Source organism: Equus przewalskii, chromosome 1, assembly GCF_037783145.1.
Source record: "Equus przewalskii isolate Varuska chromosome 1, EquPr2, whole genome shotgun sequence".
Taxonomy (NCBI): domain Eukaryota; kingdom Metazoa; phylum Chordata; class Mammalia; order Perissodactyla; family Equidae; genus Equus; species Equus przewalskii.
The window spans coordinates 137,478,353-137,499,360 of record NC_091831.1 but is presented as its reverse complement, the minus strand read 5'-3'; the positions used below and the strand labels follow the sequence as shown (position 1 = coordinate 137,499,360).

The 21,008-nt window shown below is 37.3% G+C and overlaps 1 protein-coding gene across 3 annotated transcripts in view; it reads right to left on the bottom strand.

Annotated features, from left to right (window-relative positions):
• Positions 1–21,008, bottom strand: part of WDR72 (WD repeat domain 72) — a 219,658-nt gene that overhangs the window by 54,822 nt on the left and 143,828 nt on the right. The window lies entirely within an intron of this gene.

The window sequence follows — 21,008 nt, the reverse complement described above, 5'->3', positions numbered from 1 at the left end:
TCCATTAACGTTAATGTTGTCTTTAGGTTTCAGGTAACTGGGAATAACCCAGCTATAATAATTTATTTTTATTCAAGTGATTTGATTTTGGGTGGGCAACACTTTTCAAAATTTATTTACTCCATTTTGTATAATATTGTTTTGCTTTTTTTTTTTTTTTTTTGGTGAGGAAGATTGTTCCTGAGCTAACATCTGTGCCAATCTGCCTCTCCTTTTTATGTGGGATGCTGCCACAGCATGGGCTGATGAGCAGTGTGTAGATCCACGCCTGGGATCCAAACCTGTGAACCCTGGGTCACCAAAGCGTAGTGCGTGAACTCAACCACTACACCACTGGGGCTGCCCCTTATTTTGCTTTTTTATTTATAAATACAATTCTTAAAAAATAACAAAAATTCTATATACATCATGAATTTTGGTGGGCATTTCTGCTCCCAAAATGTCGTCTTCATTTCTTATAACAGGGCCTGAAATTTTAACTTTAGGAGTACGTTATTTGTGGTTTTAAATGCATGTTGCAATTCTAGAATTCCTAGAATTGTAACCTATCTATTTGCTTATCAAATATTTATGGAGTATCTGCTGGGTACCTGGCACTGACCTAGGCACTGGAGATACAGTGATGAGCAAATTAGACACATTCCTTTCCCATCATGGAGCTCACAATCTCATGGGGAGTAGACAAGAAAACAGGCAATGACAATACAAGGCTATCAGTGTTGTGACAGAAGCGCAGGGTAGGCCACCTAACCTATTTCAAGGGAACAGAGAGGGTATCCCAGAGGATGTAAGGTTCACTTTGGGACATGAAGGTCTAGGAAAGTGGGAGAGGGGAAAGGCTTTCAGGCAGGGGCTATAGGCTCCACAAGGCTGTCTTTTTCATTGTTGTGTCCTCAGAGCCTTGCTCACTGCTCGGCTCATGCAGGGCACTCAGAACTTTTTAAATAGATAAATGAGTGAAGGAATAGCATGTGTGAAGGCTGACAGCCAAGCAGGGTTAGGTTCTTTGGAGGAACTAAAAGGGTTTGGTTTGGCTGAATTGTAGAGTTCGAAGTGGGTAGCAGAGGGCAAGATGAGACTAGAGAGGCATCCAGCAGCCAGTTGAAAATGATCCTCATGAATCATTTAAACAATAAGTACTTTATCCTAAGAGAAAAGGGAAGCCACATGTGCTTAAAAAATAATTAAAAAAAATCCATTTTCCATTTCTGCATAAGAGCTTGACTTTTGGTTAAATTTAGCTGGATTCTGGGGCCAGACCCATGGCCAAGTGGTTAAGTTCGGGTGCTCCTCTTTGGCGGCCTGGGGTTTCACTGGTTTGGAAGGCCTCCTGCTGCCCTGCAGGCAAGCTGTGTTTCTTAATCTCTGTTCTTTTGAGCAGACAGATGCCAGATGTGGTACATGGTCATCTTGAGTCTGAATATTTGGTTGAGCCTAAAGAAGAATCTCTGGTGGGCATTGCACCACTGAAGGGTTTTAGGTAGGAGAGTTAATATGAACAGATTTGTTTTTATAGCATCACTTTAGCTATTAAAGACAACTGCCTCTAGGACAAGTTACTCTAATAATACAGTAACCAGAATTAGTTAATAGCCCTCCTGGAATGAGATAGAAGCCTCAAAGGGGAAAAAGAGAGAGAAATACCTTCCTTTTAAGTTTCTTCTAGATCTAGAGGCTCTAAGCCCATCAAGTGGGACTTACAGGAATGCAAACTGCTTTCCATGTCTTTTTGTGTGTGGTTCATCTGTCACCTACTGGAGAAAACATTAAGCTTGACTGGCAAATAAGAACAACCAGAGGGAAAGGAAGAAATACTAAGTGGAGACCACCAGGCCATTTTTAAAAAATCAGCAAATATTGGAAAGAGTTAGATCTGAATACTGTCTCTGTTTAACTAGCTGTGTGACCTTAAACAAGTCACTGGGCCTCTTTGAGCTTCAGGTTCCTAAGGAGAAAAACAAAGGGCTTAGACTCAATGACTTCCAAATGATCTTGACTCAAAGGTCCTAAGAGTCCTATTATCCGAGTACCACTCATATGCCAGGTACTACACTAATCTCTAATACCCCTCCCTCCCCCATAAGGACATTCAAAATCAAGTAAACACCAAGTGCTTTACAACAGAAAGATCAAGGAGTCAGGGACAAAAGCTAGAGTCAGTCTTTAGTCCATGGTGGAACTGAGGACAGTTAATTCTCTACACCAAATTTCATCCTGTGTAACATAGTGATCATATCCAACACTGAAGACTTTTTATTATATGCTTTAGATTCCTCAAGTGGCGGGTGCTACAGTAGGCTCTGACAGGCCAATCTAATCTGAGATCACCCAAGATAGTCACCCGCATGTCTACAGTATTTAAGCAATGTTTGCCCACCATAAACTCTCAGTGACTGCTGATGATTGACAGAATTAATAGAGATAATTAATAATTTAGTACTCATGCTCTTCAACCATCTTGAAGTAAGACACAAAAATCCAGTATAATTTAAGCTTAATATCTAAAACAAAATGATGCAAAGTGAAAATAATAATAATTTAATTTTAAAAAGTATGTCTCCAAGAGATCTAAGCACTTTCATATCTTAAGGGGACACTAAAATGTACCATAAATGATATATGGTTGTGACATTAAGAATGCAGGGGAAAACCTTCGTTTTTACAAAAAGTTTTGAATTAGGAAATTTTAGTGAAAAGCATTGCATGTACTTCTAGGAAATCTCATCAGGATCTCAGTGTAATAGCCATTTGTAAAAGAGCCCTGAACTGAGTCCATGCCAGGGAGCATTATTGGAAAATGGCCCGCTCCAACGACTTCCTGGAATTCCTCTCTGTGCAAGTCAGCAGCTTGCTTGGTACTAGCTGGGCACTAAATTGAGGCACTGGGAAACATATGGGCATATCCTGAGGTGATATGGTTTGTGGTTTATCACTTGAATCTTAAAACAAGGCAGTCAGACTACAGCTCACACTATTCAAATCACGAGATCAAACTTCAATTTTTTAATAAAACATACAACTAAAAGCGACCATTGAAAAAAATAAAATTGGGGTAATTAGGCAAGTATTTGTTGCGGTGCCACAATTTTGTAGTAGGTGCAGGGGTGTTCAGAAGAAACTATATAGCCTCTCTCCTCATGACCCTGTCCACTGGTTTCCAACCTGCGTTCCATGGAATCTTGGCATTTCTTGGAAGGAATTACCTAATCGTCTGATTCAAATTTTATTTTTAAATTATGTACTCTAGCTATTGTTAAAGAACCATGACTTTAAAAGGAATATTTTTATACTAATTTTTAATAAACTTGAAAACCATAAACATAGTGATTTATGCTGCCAAATAACTGTTTCCATGTAGATCCCAAGATTAATCTCTGTGCTTCTATTTAAATTTATACATATATCACTGATTAAAGCAGTTGTGTGTATTTAATGTTGGTAGGAGGTAGTTTCACTCAGGTAAAACTGCACAAATAAGTGCTATTGATGTGCCATTCTGCTTATCAGGATAAATCATATTTTTTTTTCACTACAACATATCCAGAGCAGTATACTAAAATGAATACCAAAAGTTTATATGACTGCCATCCATCTGTCTTAATTTCAAATCCCATAATTCATCGAAATATCCTTGATCTCAGTGCTTAACTTTGTAATATATAAGTTATTATAAACTACTAAGATACAGTTTGTCTAGTTAATTGGTTGCTTCATTTTTACAAAAGGTTCAGATGCTTACAAAAGTTTTAAAATATCTATTTAGATCACTTCTCAAATAACAAAAGGAAGGTAGTCACTGGTAAAAATCTTTAGAAATGTTTATGCTTTACATATCAGATAGAAGTTACTGGTGAACCTTGGCTTATTTTTCTAATATCTTGCAAACTCTCGATTATTGCTGTGTAGAAAATCTCATGAAAAGGTGACAACAACTTAATTCACTTCATAGTGTAGAAATTATCTTGCATTAACTTTCTGATATATAAGCAACTAGGTATATGGGGACAGCACACAGCTCTTTCCTCTAGGAATCAGAAGTGGAAAATTTTAGAACTTGCATTCTAAAAAAGCACTTTCTAATAGAAAAAGCCTATGAAGGTTTACTTGACTTTTCACATATCTGATTTGACAAAAGGAATTAATAGTTTTGGAATACTGCTACACATTAAAAGAATAGATTAAAAATATGAAAATTTATAATTATGGCTTGTGAATTTGGGAAAGTGAAGATTAGGCAAGGACAATAGGGAAAGTGAGACGATATTCAATACAACTAGGAAGGGAAACCTGCCAATTGTAATAAATAAAATGATTTATGATCCCTTCACCCTCTTCATATAGTTGTTATAACTGGAGCATCTAAGTGCTTTATACCATTAGTCACTAGGATATTGCAGTTTCATTATTACATTTTTTTCAGTACCTTTTATATTTATGATTTATGCCTACAGAATAACTAGAAAAACCATATATGCTTTACATACAGATTCCAGAAGGAGACAGAACTCAGCTAAGTCAACTTATTTTTTAAATCCAGTTTTGTAATTGGGTTATAAGACACGTGGTTTTCCAGTAAAACATACTCCTGTAGCTTCACTTTCCACGTATGGACTTCTTCCAGGGCTGTTCTGCTTTCTTAAGCTATATCATGGTGGAATCTTATCCTTTATAATGTTTTGGAGAAAGCTGAGGGTGGCGCCTGCACAATTTGATTTGGTGTAAAAATACACACCAAATCTGATTTCTGTTACATTAAGGCTTCTCTGACAAAATATACAGAACAAGAAATGAAGTGAATTGTGTTTTAGAAATATCTTGCAAGCTTGTTTCCCCGAATACCTGACCACTAATTTTTAAAAATGGATCAAAACCCACTTTAATTGAATATTTAATAGATGATTTAATGGTCAAGTTAAGATACATTTTAAATGCTAAATATAAAAATGATTTGTGTTTGCTTACTGGAAATATTTGTAATACAAGTGAACATATGTAATAAACTAATATTTAAAGCAAATTTATTATGGAAGAAATGAAATGACTATCTTCAATTTCATACTATATTCATCAAACTATATTTTTGACTAATATTTGGCTTTTATAATCTGAATATCATAACAGTGGATTGCCATTAAAGGCAGAAATAGTTTAACTCATTTTTTTAATGTGTAATATATTTTCCTTTAAAATGAGCCATTGGAAATATAAAAATGGCAATATCCTCCCAGGGAAAGGCCTGAATTTAGCTAGAGGAAAACACATCAATTTTCATAAGTAAATGAACTTACTCTTGTAAATTTCATGCTCTACATGATGCCCCGTGAAACAGTGTAATTTACAGAAAAGAATTTGCGATTAGCAAATAGGAGCATACAATCTAGTCTAAGGCCATTTTCCAAGAAGTCATATCAACACAGCAAAGGTACCTAAGTCTATCGTGCCCTACTTTGCCTCATTGAAATGCGCAAAGGCTCTCTTCATTTGATATCTGTAAAGAGAAATAAAAAACACTTGCCAAAACCTTTTGAAAAAAGTAAGGGGCTAGGTAAGTACTAGAAAAGGCATGCTAGTCATTTGAAACTAATCCATCTAATATTTTTTTAGTCTCCGAAAATAATGTTTAAATAGATATTTCTGGGGCCTTGAAATGGGCATTTCCTCACAGTACATTGTGAGCAGACTTTAGCTAATTTGGAGAGCTTGAAATATGAGATCCCTAAGAAAATTCTAAAAACTCTTTTGCATCCCTCAACATTAAACACAGACACAGTATGGTATCTGAGTACTACTATTACCTAGAGAGTCCTCCGACAGCTCTACTCCAGAAAAAAGACTGAATAAAAATTTTCATTCCTTTTCAGTATCATGAGAACCCCAGAAAAATGTTAATGGGTATGTTACTGTTCACATAGGTGAGCAGGCAAGTCTACACTGCATTACAGGTATTTTGCCATTACCTTCTGAAACACTGTTTCACAGTGCAGGGTATGTCATGTAAAAAATAAATGATACTGCCCAATCTCAGCAGTTTGAAAGAAACATAAATCAATGGCATAAGGGAAGCAGGTGATGTAATGACTCTAGACTTAAGTAGATGGCTTGAAGAGATGAATCATGAAGTTTAACCTTTGAAATTATTCATTGGATATTAATATAAACATATGGAAAAGCACATTTCAAAGTTACCTTGCTTTGCTAAAATTCTATTCATTAAATCAAGATTTTTCTAAGTGGTAAAGGGAAATAATATATCTTATTCCTGGAAAATGTCTAATAGCAAACATTTAATAAGCCTGGTCTTACTTAATGTTTCAGTTAAGGATGTTTGTAGAAAAGGAGGTCAATAATGTCTACATAAATCCATACACACAAAAAAGAAAAAAAATGGATGGTGAAACCCAAACTTGTCAATAAATGGTAAATGATACAAATGTATCCAAAGGAAGTGAGAAATCAGACCAAATACTAGTGTATTCAAGTTGGGAAAAATTCAACTTTTTGAACTGATTTAAGGAAGGTGGGAGATTGAGATAACGGCTAAATATAAAGACAGACAAATAACTTCAAATTAGCACCAAGAGCCACAGCAACTCAGAAGGTGCTACTAACATGTTCCGGACTTTGACGATCCTGAATGATGTTCAGTGATGGTTGGTCTAAAATCAGGGAGTCAGAATTTCTTTCCCCCATGTAATGTGAATGTACTTTCTTTCTCCATGTGGGACGTGAAGCACAAATTTTCCATCTAAATACCCTAACTTCATGAAGAGTCAATAAAAAAATCAAGAAAAACGAGCACTGCTCTACAAATAAGATATTAAACACAGATATTCCGACAAAATTTGAGCACAAGGGTTTCTTTGTATCTCCTGCTCTACTCACTCTCCACTTTGCACTGGATGTGTCTCACTTCTCCTCTTAAAATAATGTTTAATGGCTCCCTTTATCTTGACAAAGTCTCTATCAGCCCAATGGAAATTACAGAACAAAACTGACCCTTAGAGGAGGTCTGTATGAACTGGAAATAGCAAGGCCCTTGTACCACCACCTTGCTTAGCCATTGTCCCAAGAAGAGCATGGCCTCTGCTCCAATGTGGGGATGGATCCTGGAGGTGCCAACAGCTGGAAGCTGTCAGTTAGCCACACTCCTCACAGCTGGGCAAGTAGTCCTTTCTTGTAGAGTGATCTAAGCAGTGCATCTCTCCATGCCTGCCACGCCATTATTCTCCAAAGCACATGTGAATGTCTACCCCTGTGTGAAGCCTCTAAAAATCATTCCCAGGCAATTGGTGGCTCTCCATGCTTCCACAGAATTGTGAACTTTAGTATCTTTCATACTGCATTGTGGTCTCATTATCTTTACAGGACTCTGCCTTTTGGAAAGTGGAAATCACGTCATATTCTTTTCAGATTCCTAGTAGATAGCTTGAGAAACAGAACACCTAACATATAACATATACAAAAGAGGTAAAGTGAATTGACAGATGGATGGATGGACCTACCAGCTGAGTAATCAATCAGATTGGTTATTCCCTACTCTGGTGCAGAGACACCAGAGTTATACTTGTATATGTCAAAGGGTATTATGAACTTCTCAAAAAATAACTTTAATATACTTTAATACTAATGGGTTATTGGACTTTATGGATAAGATAGATAAAAAATTAGTATGTTCTAAGCCAAAGTTTTGGAATTATATTCTCAATCATTTAAGTGAACCTATTTGTATACCGCTTTCCATCCATTTTTCTCATTTCCAGTTTGCTGAATTCACAGATTGGAAATAGGTCATCTAATTTTTAAATTCTAGATGTACTTTGCTTATTCTGCATCATAAAATAATAATTTAATTTCAATTGTAAATTTTGGAGTTTTCTTTGATGACTTCCTTAGAGAATGCTTAGTAGCTCAGTAACATGTGCTCTGCATTTAATCAGCCAACATTGACTCTATGCCAGGCTCAGAGGCACACTTTGAGGACACAGATGAAAGTGAAAGGATAGGACAAGAAGCTCTTTTTCTAAAGGAGGAGACAGAACTGTAATCAGATGATTTTACTACACAGCCTGGGAAGTACTATGACCAAAGTATAAACAACATGGGTGGAACACAAAGGAAAGAGCAAACACGGGGGAGCTGAGGAAGGAACTTCTTGAGTTAGTTGAGGGTTACTAATTTGATTTCATCTCCCTGTGCACTTTTAAAATGGGAGAGGGACAGAAACAAAGAAAGGCCTCAGAACATACATAATCCCTTTCCCAAAGGCAGTGGTTCTTGGTAGGGTTGGCACTGCCTCCTAGGGGAAGGCTTTGGAAACTGCTGAGGTGAGGGACGTTTGGTTTCCCCAGTGACTGTGGAGACACTGGCATTTAGCGGGCAGACACCAGAAATGCCAGATGTCCTGCAGTGCTCAGGACAGTCCTTCACAATGAATAGTTGTCCTGATATTTCATGTGGTTTCCAAATATTCCATTGGACATTCACGGAAGTGAAACCCTGTTGATAATTTCCTGAGCCCAGAAGCTAACTTTATTTTACACATAGGAATCTTTCAAGGTGTTAAACATCCTGAATTTTTTAGGAAGGGCACTAAACCTGCATATCAAGAAATAGCAATATTTTGCTGCTATTGTTTGTCCAGAACTTTACCATGAAAATCCATTTGGACAGTCACGTCACTGACAGCACTATCACACGTGTGCATTTGTAACTGCTGTCTTCTCAGCAATGGGATGTGTCCCTGTCAGCCTTTTATTAAATCTTGTAATACAGTCACGCCCAAGCTTTTACCTACTGAGGCACATATTATTTTATTATAAACTACTTTTTGTTTTTTTCCCTTTAAATTGTATATAAATTATGTGTGTAGATAGGTTGTACTACTCATGAATTTCATTTTAGGATTATAAAGGGAGTATTACCAAATACTGACTATAAGGTCGATGCTGGAATTGAAAGGAATTGAGAACTACTACACTTAAATTTTCTAAAAGTTCAAGACTGACCTCATTCTCATGAGAAGAAACCTAAGGAGCTGGAAGAGTGTTCACAATTACAGCGCTCTTATGTATATTCAGCTACTAAGGAGTGCTTTTACATTGCCCCACATTAGCAGGGCCGCCTGGCTGGAGGACAGCTGTCCTGCACAGGTTTAAATAACTGGCCCATGTTCATTTGTAGCAGGTAAAAGAAAAAAAATATAACAACTCATCTTTGAACTGTCTTCATTTCTTGCAGCTTATTCTTGGGGGCTGAAAATGAAGTACGCTGCCTTTTTTTTGCTTTCAAATATCTGTTGGCATTAATTTTTCCTAGTGGCTCTCTAGACAGCTAAATTGTTCCTGAACTAAAGAGATAAATTTGAAGAAATGCCTCTGGATTAACACTGTAGAAGAAAACCACTGTCCCTATAATGACCTTTTCCATTCTCTTCCTACCTATAGACTATTAACATATTACTTAGTATTTTTTTCATCCTGCCTTAGACCAGAGTTCTTTGATACGTATCTGTCACTGTCATTTATCATTCGTCCTTTCACTCAGGCAACAAACATGTAATGAGCACCCATCACGAGCCACGTGGTGCATTAGCTGCTAGGAGCACAAGATTAATAAGTTCCAACTTTTGCCCTCAAGGAGTTCAGAGACGTGGGAAAGAAAGGCAAATAAAGAATTAGAGTGCAGATGATATACACTATTTGGAAGGATATACATAAGAGTAGAAAGTGACATAATTGAAAATTTCAGTACCTTACATGGAACCTTAGACATACCAAGTGCTTAATGAGAGATGTTTTAAAGTTATTTAAATTGCTCCAAGGCTGAAAATTGGACAGATACATTCACGAGTTAAAATGGAAAAATAAAGCTCCTGTTAGCAAGGTGAATGACATTCTGAGGGAATGGGATATTCCAACGGCACGGGGACAAATGAATGTTTTCCTTCTCTTACCATTTCTCTAGCAATTGCCTGGCCACATGCCAGACACTGTGCTATCTGCTGAAAATACAAAGCTGACTAAATCTCTTGCTTTTTCTCTCAAGGAATTTAATTGTGCTGAAATTGTTTCCAGAATTAGGAATTCATATCCATATTGGCTAATAGAATTGCCTTTGATGGAGGAACTAATATCACTCAAATTCCCAGGCTCAGAAGTAAGGATGGAGTTAATAGGGAGCAGGCTGACCCAGGTGATCTAGTTTGTAAAGAGGGCTCCAAATTAGCAGCTTAAGGGCTACTTGCTACAGGAGATCAGGAATGAGCCAGACGTCCAGAGAAAGACAAGTGAGTCAGAACCCAGGATGTGAATCCAAAACCTGAGGAAAGCGCTTGATGCAGCAGCTCCTTAAATACTTCCATGGAGAAGCCGTAGTTGAATGAGGAGCAAGAAGATGAGTTTTAGCAAGGCTTGGGGCTCTCTAAAAATATCAGAATGAAATCAGATCATGACAAAATGAGTAGTGAAGAGCCAAATAATCAATCATCAGAAAAGAGAAGCTTTCTAGATGGTTACAAGCTAGATTCATTTGTGTGCCTATTTTTAATTTTTTGGGAGCCTACTGTGTGTACACCACATGATCCTAGGATGATAACGCTCAGAAAACACAATTTTAGCGTATATTCAAGACGATATCTAGCTGCAATGGGAAAGTAATCAGCTGATTTTCCTTGTCTCCTCTTTCTTTTACTAATTAGGAGCTGGCTGAATCTTTAGTACAAGCTATCCTACAGTCCATCCATTCATTCATCTACTCAATAATCACTTATTATCAGCTATTAGGTGAAGGCCTATCCTAGGACTGGGAGGAAAAAGATAAATAGACCTGACCCCTGTCCTTGAGGGGTCAATATTGGGAGGCCAGTCTCAGCTTGGGAGAACGATAGTGCAAAACACATTGGTTTCAGCAACAAAATCTAGATCACTTTTTCTTTGTCAGTAAATTTAAATGGGTATGTAGACGATAATCAATAAAGTTGTGCCTGCACAACTGTTACCAAGGAAATATTTAACTCAGTTTCTTAATAGTACTGTTGCTGTGCAGTTGGGCCAGGCTGGCATTCTGATTGCTCCTGAGGAAAAAAGACAATAAAATACTCTAGTTCTTCATATGCCAAGATGAAAATCATCAATCTCAATCTCCGTGAAAGATGGAACTACTTTTGGAACAAGAGCAGTGAACTCTATCAGTCTTTCTAAGGCAATACAATCTTTAAGATGATACAGAGAGGGCTGAGCCAGTGGAGAAGTTCAGAAGAATTTATATGGGGAAAAAGGGAAATGATGAAATTTCTCCATCAATTTTACAAGGAGCTAAAAATAAGACAGGACATATATTAAACCCAAATGACAACAGTGTTTTTTGAAAGGTATGTAATATATTCTAAGTGCTAAATAATTTACTTGCTTATCACATATAAATTCATCTTCATCTAAAATATGAGTACCTTCATATTTAAATAAGATTATCTATTACATAATTCAAATTAATCTATAAGAATGGAAATTTAAATTTCCTCTTCTCTTCTTCCCACACTGGTGATGCTTTCCCTTTTCAACTAATATGTATATACCAAATCTTTTTCATTTCTAGCATTTACTAGTTGTTATTTCCAGTTCTCAGGCATAAAAGCTTCTATTTTTTTAACCACTAAAACGTATATTTATATAAATTCATATTCTAAATAAAAGTCTTTGTATTTAGTACATCTTTAGTAAGATGGCTTTTGGAGCCACACTCAAAGGTTAGTAGAAAATAGGTATTTGATATTTGCTGATTACATTTTTCAAGAGAATCCTTCCTTTGTTGTTAATGCCAAATATCTGAGTTTTTGCTGCCTTGTAATCCCCAACCTGGATAACGTCTACCTCTGTAACTGCCAAATAGGAAGCACCTGCTAAATATTTGTTGAATTAAGAACTAGTGAAGGAGAATTGTGGTTAATTGGGAGGCAATGCCAGGTAGTGACAAAGAAACCAGACTTCCTGCGTCTGACTCCTGGCTCTGCTGCCTGTTGGTAGTAAGATCTTAGGCAAGTTACTTAAGTTCTTTGTATATGTCTTCTCATCAATAAAATGGGCATAACAATAGTACCTATCCCATAGGATGGTGGCCTGGATCAAATGATTTAAGGTATGTGGGGCATTTAGAACAAACTAAGCCATAAGAGTATTAGCTGTTATGATTATTATTGTCATTATCACTGTCATCGTTATTCTGGAAGGCTGAAGGGTAGGAAAAAAAGGAGTTGACACAATGAGATTCAAAGAGGACAGGGATGTTCTCTGGAGAAGAAATTTGAGACATATGGGTTTCTTTCTAATGTCCAGGCTCCTCATTCATGCATGTATTCATCAGATGATTCTTGGGAGGAAAATAAGGGCTTAAGGTGGCTTTAGTGGTCTTAGCAAACAGCTACCTTCTCTTACCTCAGCTTTTTGCTTGGCCAAGTCATATTCAACTTTCAGATCTTGGATCAGGCATCTTCTAAGAAGACTTCTTTACCCCAAAGACTGGGTTCTGTGCCTCTTTGATGTGCTCTCACAGCCTCTTCAGTGGCATCTGACACACTTTTAAGGTTATTCTGCTGCTAGTGTGTATCTCTGAATGGAGATTTCCAACTTATTCTCTTTGGTATCCCCAACTTTTGGATCAATGCATAGAAGCATAGAGGAGATAAAGAGGAGTGATGCATAAAGCTTTATTCAGGAGAGTTTGAAAGATGGTGTCCTAGGAGGATCCTGAGCTTACATCCTCCCACAGACACTACAAACGTACAACTACCTGTGAAACAATTTCCTCTGAGAGAGATCTGGAAACTGGATGAAAAGAACTTCCACAACAAGGACAACACAGAGAGGGGTAGAAGAAAAGAGATATAGTCCTGCTGAGGAAAAACATACCCTAGCCAGGGCACTTCACAGTTGAGAGCTATCTCAAAGGTATGGAGCTTTTCGCAGAGGAGCGGGGGATTTGAGCTCCATGTTAGGCACCCCAGCCCTTAGATCCAACCCAAGAGAGAACAGACTCCAAAACACCTGGCTTTGAAAACGAATAGGGAATACACCCAGGAAAACTATAGAACTTCAGGGCAAGGAAAATCTGCCCTTAAAGGGCCCATGCACAGATTCACTCCACCCAAAAACCAGCACAGAAACACCAGACAGAAAAGTTCATAGTCCATTGGTAAAAGAGATTCACTTACTAAGCTCAAAGTGCATCCTGGAGAGGCAGGAGGCGGCTGGGCCCACCCTGTCCCAGGGACTGAGACATTGATGGCAGCCATTTTTGGGATCTAGTCCAGCCATGCTGAAACAGATGCTAACAGGTGCCATTTTGAAATCCTTCCTCTAGTTTGGTAGCATAGGGCCTGCCCTGCCCACTAGAGCACTCGAGGAAATCAAGCACAGACAGGCAGTGCAGGCAGCTGGCCCCAGGGACCCGCACTGCCCAGCAGCAAGTCCACAGCAGACTTGTACCACCAGGCCTTGCAACCAGCCACACAGGGGATCAGCCCCACCCAATGTGCCTGAAACAGCTGCCACCGGGGGCCTGTCCTGCCCACTAGCGTGCCTGAGGCAGTTGTGTACCACCACGCCACATAGCCAGCCTGTGCCAGAGGGCCATCCTGCCTAAAAGTGAGCTAGCAACAGCTGTGCAAGCAGCCTCACCAGGGGCCTGCCCCAGCCACCAGTGCACCCAAGGCAGCCAAGCACTGCTGGATCATGCAGCCAGCCACACTGGGGGCCTGCAGGAGTTCCATACCCCTGGACCTAGCAACCAGCCACACCAGGAGCCTAACCCACTCTCCAGGAAACCTGCAGTAATTGTGTGCTCCCAGGTCTCCCAGCCAGCTGTGCCAGGGGTTGCCCCATCCAATAATGAGCCTTTAGCAGCTACACATGCCTGGGCCGCTCAATCAGCTGGCCTGGGGGCCAGCCCAGACTACCCACATGCCTGCAGCAATCGTTTTAGCCCTGCCACAACAGAAGGGCACATGCAGCCTACACAGGGGACACCCCTGGAGCATTTGGCATGGATGACAAGAGGGGAGCATGCTGCTGGTTTCTATAAGGCATCTCCTACAGAAGGCCACATTTCCAAGATCAGGACAATACACAGAAATAAGCACAGAGAAACAGGAAAAATGAGGAGACAAAGGAGTATGTTCCAAATAAAAGAACAGGACAAATCTTCAGAAAAAGAACTAAACAAAACAGAGATAAACAATCTACCTGATAAAGAGTACAAACTAATGGTCATAGGGATGCTCACGGAACCAGGGAGAAGAATAGATGAACACAGAGAGAACTTCAAAAAAGAATTAGAAAATACAAAAAACAACCAATCAGAGCTGAAGAATACAATATATACACAATACACAAAATACAATAAATACACAAAAAATAAAAAGGAACCCAAACATAACACTAAAGAAACCCATCAAAATGCAAAGGAAGAAAGTGAGAGAAGAAGAAAGGAATAGAGAAGAACTACAAAACCACCCAGAAGAAAAGTAGCAAAATGGCAATAAGTACATACTTATCAATAATTACTTTAAATGGAAATGGACTAAATGCTCCAATAAAAAGACATAAGAAAGCTGAATGGATAAAAAACCAAAACCCATATATATGCTGCATACAAGAGATATACTTCAGATCTAAAGACACTCACAGATTGAAAGCGAAGGGATGGAAAAAGATATTCCATGCAAATGGAATTGAACAGAAAGCTGGAGTAGCAATACTTGTATCAGACAAAATAGACTTTATTTATTTATTACAAATTTTTTTTTTGAGGAAGAGTAGGCCTGAGCTAACATCCACTGCCAATCCTTCTCTTTTTTGCTGAGGAAGACTGGCCCTGAGCTAACATCTGTGCCCATCTTCCTCTACTTTATATGTGGGATGCCTGCCACAGCATGGTTTGACAAGCGATGTGTAGGCCTGCACCTGGGATCTGAACTGGCGAACTCTGGGCCACCGAAGTGGAATGTGCAAACTTAACTGCTGCGCTACTGGGCTGGTCCCCAAAATAGACTTTAAAATAAAAATTGTAACAAGAGACAAAGAAGGGCATTGCTTAATGATAAAGGGTATAATCCAACAAGAGGATATAACACTTGTAAATATCTATGCACCCAACCTAGGAACACCTAAATACATAAAGCAAATATTAACAGACACAAAAGATGAAATTGACAGTAACACAATAACAGTAGGGGATTTTAACACCCCACTTACATCAATGGATAGATCATCCAGACAGAAGATGAATAAGGAAACATTGGCCATAAATGACACATTAGACCAGATGGACTTAATAGATATATACAGAAAATTTCATTAAAAAACTGCAGAATACACACTCTTTTCAAATGCACATGGAAGATTCTCCAGGATAGATTACATATTAGGCCACAAAACAAGTCTCAATAAATTTGAGATTGAAATAATATCCAACATCCTTTCTGACCACAATGGTATGAAACTAGAATTAGCTACAAGAAGAAAACTGGAAAAGTTACAAGTATGTGGAGATTAAACAAAATGCTACTGAACAGGTCAACAGAGAAATCCAAAAATACCTGGAGACAAACAAAAATAAAAATACAACATACCAAAATCTATGGGACACAGCAAAAGTAGCACTAAGTGGGAAGTTTATAACAATACAGGCCTACCTCAAGAAACAAGAAAAATCTCAAACAAACAATCTAACATTATACATAAAGGAAGTAGAAAAAGAACGAAACCTAAAATCACTAGAAGGAAGGAGATAATAAAAATCAGAGAGGAAATAACTGAAATAGAGACTAAAAAGATAAGAGAAAAGATCAATGAAACTAAGAGCTGGTTCCTTGGAAATATAAGCAATGTTGACAAACCTTTAGCTAGACTCACTAAGAAAAAGCAGAGAGAAAGCTCAAATAAATAAAATCAGAAATGAAAGCAGAGAAATTACAACAGATATCACAGAAATACAAAGGATAATAGGAGAATACTGTGAAAACAGTACACTATACTATACACTAACAAATTGGCTAAACTAGAAGAAATAGACAAATTCTTAGAATTAGCCAACCTTCCAAAACTGAATCAAGCAAAAATAGAAAATATTAATAGACCAATCACTAGTAAGGAGATCAAAACAGGAACCAAAAACCTCACAAAAAACAAAAGTCCAGGACCAGATGGTTTCCCTGGTGAACTCTACTGATTCCAAAAAGATTTAGGGGCTGGCCCTGTGACGTAGTGGTTAAGTTTGGTGCACTCCACTTCAGTGGCCCAGATTTGTGGGTTTGGTTTCTGAGCGTGGACCTACATCACTTGTTAGCGATGCTGTGGCAGCGACCCACATACAAAATAGAGGAAGATTGGCACAGATGTTAGCTCAGGGTTAATCTTCCTAAAGAAAAAAAAAAGACTTAATACTTGTTCTTTTCAAACTCTCCAAAAAATTGAAGGGCAGGGGACACTTCCTAACTCATGTTACAAGGCCAACATGACCCTGATACCAAAACTAGACAAGCACAACACAAAAAATAAAATTACAGGCCAATATTGCTGATGAACTTAGATGCAAAAATCCTCAACAAAACATTAGCAAATTGAATACAATATATTAATAGGATCATACAACACGATCAAGTGGGATTTATTCCAAAGACTCAAGGATGCTTCAATATCCATAAATCAATCAACATGATATACACATTAACAAAATGAAGAATAAAAATCACACGATCCTCAATAGATGTAAAGAAAGCATTCACCAAGATTCAGCATCCATTTATGATAAAAACTCTGAATAAAATGGGTATAGAAGGAAAGTACCTCAACATAATAAAGCCAATGTACAACAAATCCATACAAACATGATACTCAACGGTGAAAAACTGAAAGCTATTCCTCTAAGAATAGGAACAAGACAAGGATGCCCACTTTTGCCACTCTTATTCAACACAATATCAGAAGTCTTAGAGCAATTAGGCAAGAAAAAGAAAAGAAAATATACACAAAAATAGAAATTTCAAAAGGACATTAACACACACACACACACATGCAAACATCTCGTGATGTAGTTTATGATAGATTTGGCAATGCCATTTACAACTTAATTGCTTAAGCTTGCATTATTAGTATTATCTTCAATTCAGTTTCTTGGCAGGAGACTCTTGTCCATTTTTTGAGGGCTAGTTTAGTTAGAATGAGAAAATCAAATCTGTAGGTATCGAAGCACGGCCATTTGAAACTGAATGCAGCAGGGACATCCTTCTGTGGAGTGGGTCTTCCACTTTTCCTTCAGCATACCTAGAATAACATATATGACTCTGCACCACCTGACATAGGAATCAAGTCAGGACATCAGGGTCAATCCGTGTTTAAAATATTTTTCGTTGAAAAAAATATAAGTATAGATTTTCATTACCTTACTCCTCTATATCCAATCCATTGGCAAACACATTCAGTTATACCTTCAAAATACATTCAGAATCTGATCAGCTCTCACTTTCTCCATCCAGGCCACCCTATTTGTTCCAAGCTGCCATCATCTGGATTAGCATAGTGGCCTCCCAACTGGTCTCCTTGCTTCTGTCCTTGGCCTCTGACTGCAGGCAACATGATCCCACTAAAATATGTGACATTTGTCTGCTCAATTGGTTTCTCATCTTAGAGAGAAAGCCCAAGACCTCACTATGGCACAAAAGGCCTTCTATGATGTGTCCCCCCATTACTTCTCTGCTCCTTGCTCACACAGACCTTTCCTAAATGACTTCTGTGGCCATAAAGAAGAATGCATTGGCCTTCTCACTTAGCCTGGAGACCTCACAGGGGGTGGTGGAAAATGCATTAACTATAAATAAAGACAGTCAAGAAAGAGTTTCCCTGTGAGGTAGTCAACTATGTTTCAATGCCTTTCCCCGACTAGGAAGAATCCTTTCTGAGAAATTCAGCAGGCAGAGGAACTCTGCCCTGAGCCAGTAATTCTACTGATGGCCACCAGGACCACAAAACTTTTCTGTTGAATAGATGTTTATTCCCTGATTTACTACAAATGCATGGTTTTATTTAAACAAAGAGCACATTTTCCTTATTTAATTTTGTAGATAAGTCTTTGAAAACGATGCATGTAATAAAGATTATTTGCAATACCCACATTTGATGCATCATCTTCACAACCACACAGTTTAACGTGAATTTAAATTCAGTCAATAATTCCAAGGTGACAGTTTTATCTACAAAGCCTCCATTTCTATTTCAACCAATTTATTTAATGGAACAATTTAGAGCACTTGTTTAAACTGATCCAAATAACACACACAGAAAAGTAAAGGGAAATAACTCTCAAATGCATTTTAATAAAGAAACCATTGCTGTTTTTAAAGCAATGAATTTTAGCTCAAATGTGAGTGTTAATTGTACAGTTTCTTATTAAAAAGATTCAAGGAAGACAGCAATGTAATCATCATAAAAATGTAAACTCAGATAAAACTATTCTCCCATAAAATATTGATGAACAAATATTAAGACCTTAAGTAAAACACATGCTGTGAAATGTAACCAGTGAAAACACTGAAAAAGAAATAAGATACAAAATTGTAAAATTCAAACACATGTTATGCTTCAACTCTCCCTTCTTTTGATTTCCATTGCTTCCTAGATGCATCTCATGTACAAATAGTTCAAGAAACCCGGTGATTTTCTTGATTACAAGGGCTGAGATGGCAATGATTGAACACTCTGCATTTTCTTTGGTAATAGAAAGCATGATTTATGAGAAAGGAATAAAAATCTAAGAAAACCACTCAATAAATTATCCAATTTTCACATCAAGCTGATTTAGAGCAAATTTCCTTCATGCTGCCAATATGGAAAATGCAGCTTACTGGATAAGAACACAGTGTTTAACAGAATATCTGGGTTTGCTTCCCTGTTCTTAGTAATTTTGTGACTGTCAACAAGGCACATAGCCTCTTATATATTCCAGTTTATTCATTTAAAAAGTGGGATAATAATAAAAAGGATGTCTAAAAGTGCAAGATGTACACCACTGGTGGCAGTCAAGATAGCTGGTTTAGTGATAGACTTTTTTCCAATACTGTTTATTTTAATGTGTATGAGAACAATACATAATTAGTATGTCAAATAAAAAACTTACAGAGATAATTTCTCAGGATAAGTCTAGGTAGCACCTGGGAATCTCTTTCTCAGAGAGTAGTTCTTTTCAGCTGTACTTCAAAACTTCATTTCCATAAACATGGACATTTAAAAAACTGTACAATTGTTTACACAAATGACTCAAATATTGGAAACAGAGCCTGAGTTCATGTGGAGTATATGAAAATTAAAAGAAAAAGTGAGATAACATTCAAAAAGTACTTAGCATAGTGTCGGAGTGTATTAATTGTTATTATTTTTTCCTTCTGATCTATTATTGCCGTATTACCATAATGCTAATAAACCAAATATACTCCAGCCTGGCATGAAAGAAATTTATGATTATCTGTGCATAATAAAACCATCATCTGTTACTTTCCAAATGATTTATGTACAAAATGCATCACCAAGAAACCAAGAAAAAATAAAAGAAATTAGGAAAAAAAGAGAGGAGAAGAGCTTACAGAGGACAAATGAGCAAGGACCTTACAAAATTAAACAATATAAGCCTTTTATCATAAGATATTTGGTAAGATGATATATGTTACAGTGATAGTGGGGCTAAGTAAATCTGCCTATAAAATTTGAAGAACAATCACACCCAGTGAATAATACCTACACCATCTCCTTAACCTTTGAATCACAACATTCGAAATAAATAAAATAGCTTTTTACTTATTTATTTTTAAAAATTCCATTAAGTAATTCAGTACCTATCACTGTAATCAAGGTCTAAAACTTTTCCTGTAATTTCACTAATCTTTTCTGAATAATTTTAAAAACAAAAGGGGAAAAAAGGCAATGTTAATATCTAACACAATATTGCTTGGAAATTCTCCTCTCTGATGCATGTTATGTGTTTCCTATTTAATTGCAATTGCAGTCAATATTTTCCTACAAGAAGTATTTCCCAAGAAAATATATCCTCAGCATTTTACGAATATATTTCTTTTAAACAGGATATTCTATATTTTATCCATCAACATCTAAAGTAGCTTTACTATTTTTGGGTTCCAAGTCTTATCACAAACTCACCCTAATTTTTTTTGACATTGGCAAAGGATCTTTCAATATTGATCAAAAGATAGTTAATATCTAATTTAAAATCTGGATGTCTTTAGTCACAGTAAGACTAAATTCCATAGTATCAATAGTTCTTAAACCAGAGAATTAACTGGGGACAGAACAGGGCCCAACCAGTGAAACTTCAAATGATGGGTAAGCTATGTGACAGCAAAACTCATCAGAAGTTTCACCTTGATGGCCTCCATGAATTTCTCCCCTAGAAAAGAGGGCTTTGGGTCAATGGATAAGTTAGACACTGAAGATTTGAGATAATACACAGAAATATCACCTAATGAGAGTTAATATGTGACAAATGACACTAGCTATCTTTGGAGACTTGGAGGAAACCTATTAATGACACTATGGGTGCCTCTCCAAATGATTCAAGAACTCAAATATACTCACCGAAAATTAGTTTAAAAAGGAATTTTCTACTTCTTGCTTGAAAGGTATAATACAACTACAATTATGTGATATGATCAAAAAGGAGCTTCTTCAAGTGGGTGAATTTCCCAGATAACTAAAGCTAATTTCTGGACAACAAACAAATGACTTGAAATCACCATCGAGCTTTATCAAGTTACTTATTAAATTTACCGTCCTCAGTGACTGTGTTGGCATTGGGGAATATTCTATTTTGATTGCTGGCCTTTACTGAAAAAGCCTTTTCCTGCCACATATCCTCTCTCGCCACATAACGCTCTCCAATCAGTCTCATAAAAATAATGAGAAATAAATATAACACATTTTTAAGAATGGCACTTGTTCTAATATTTAACA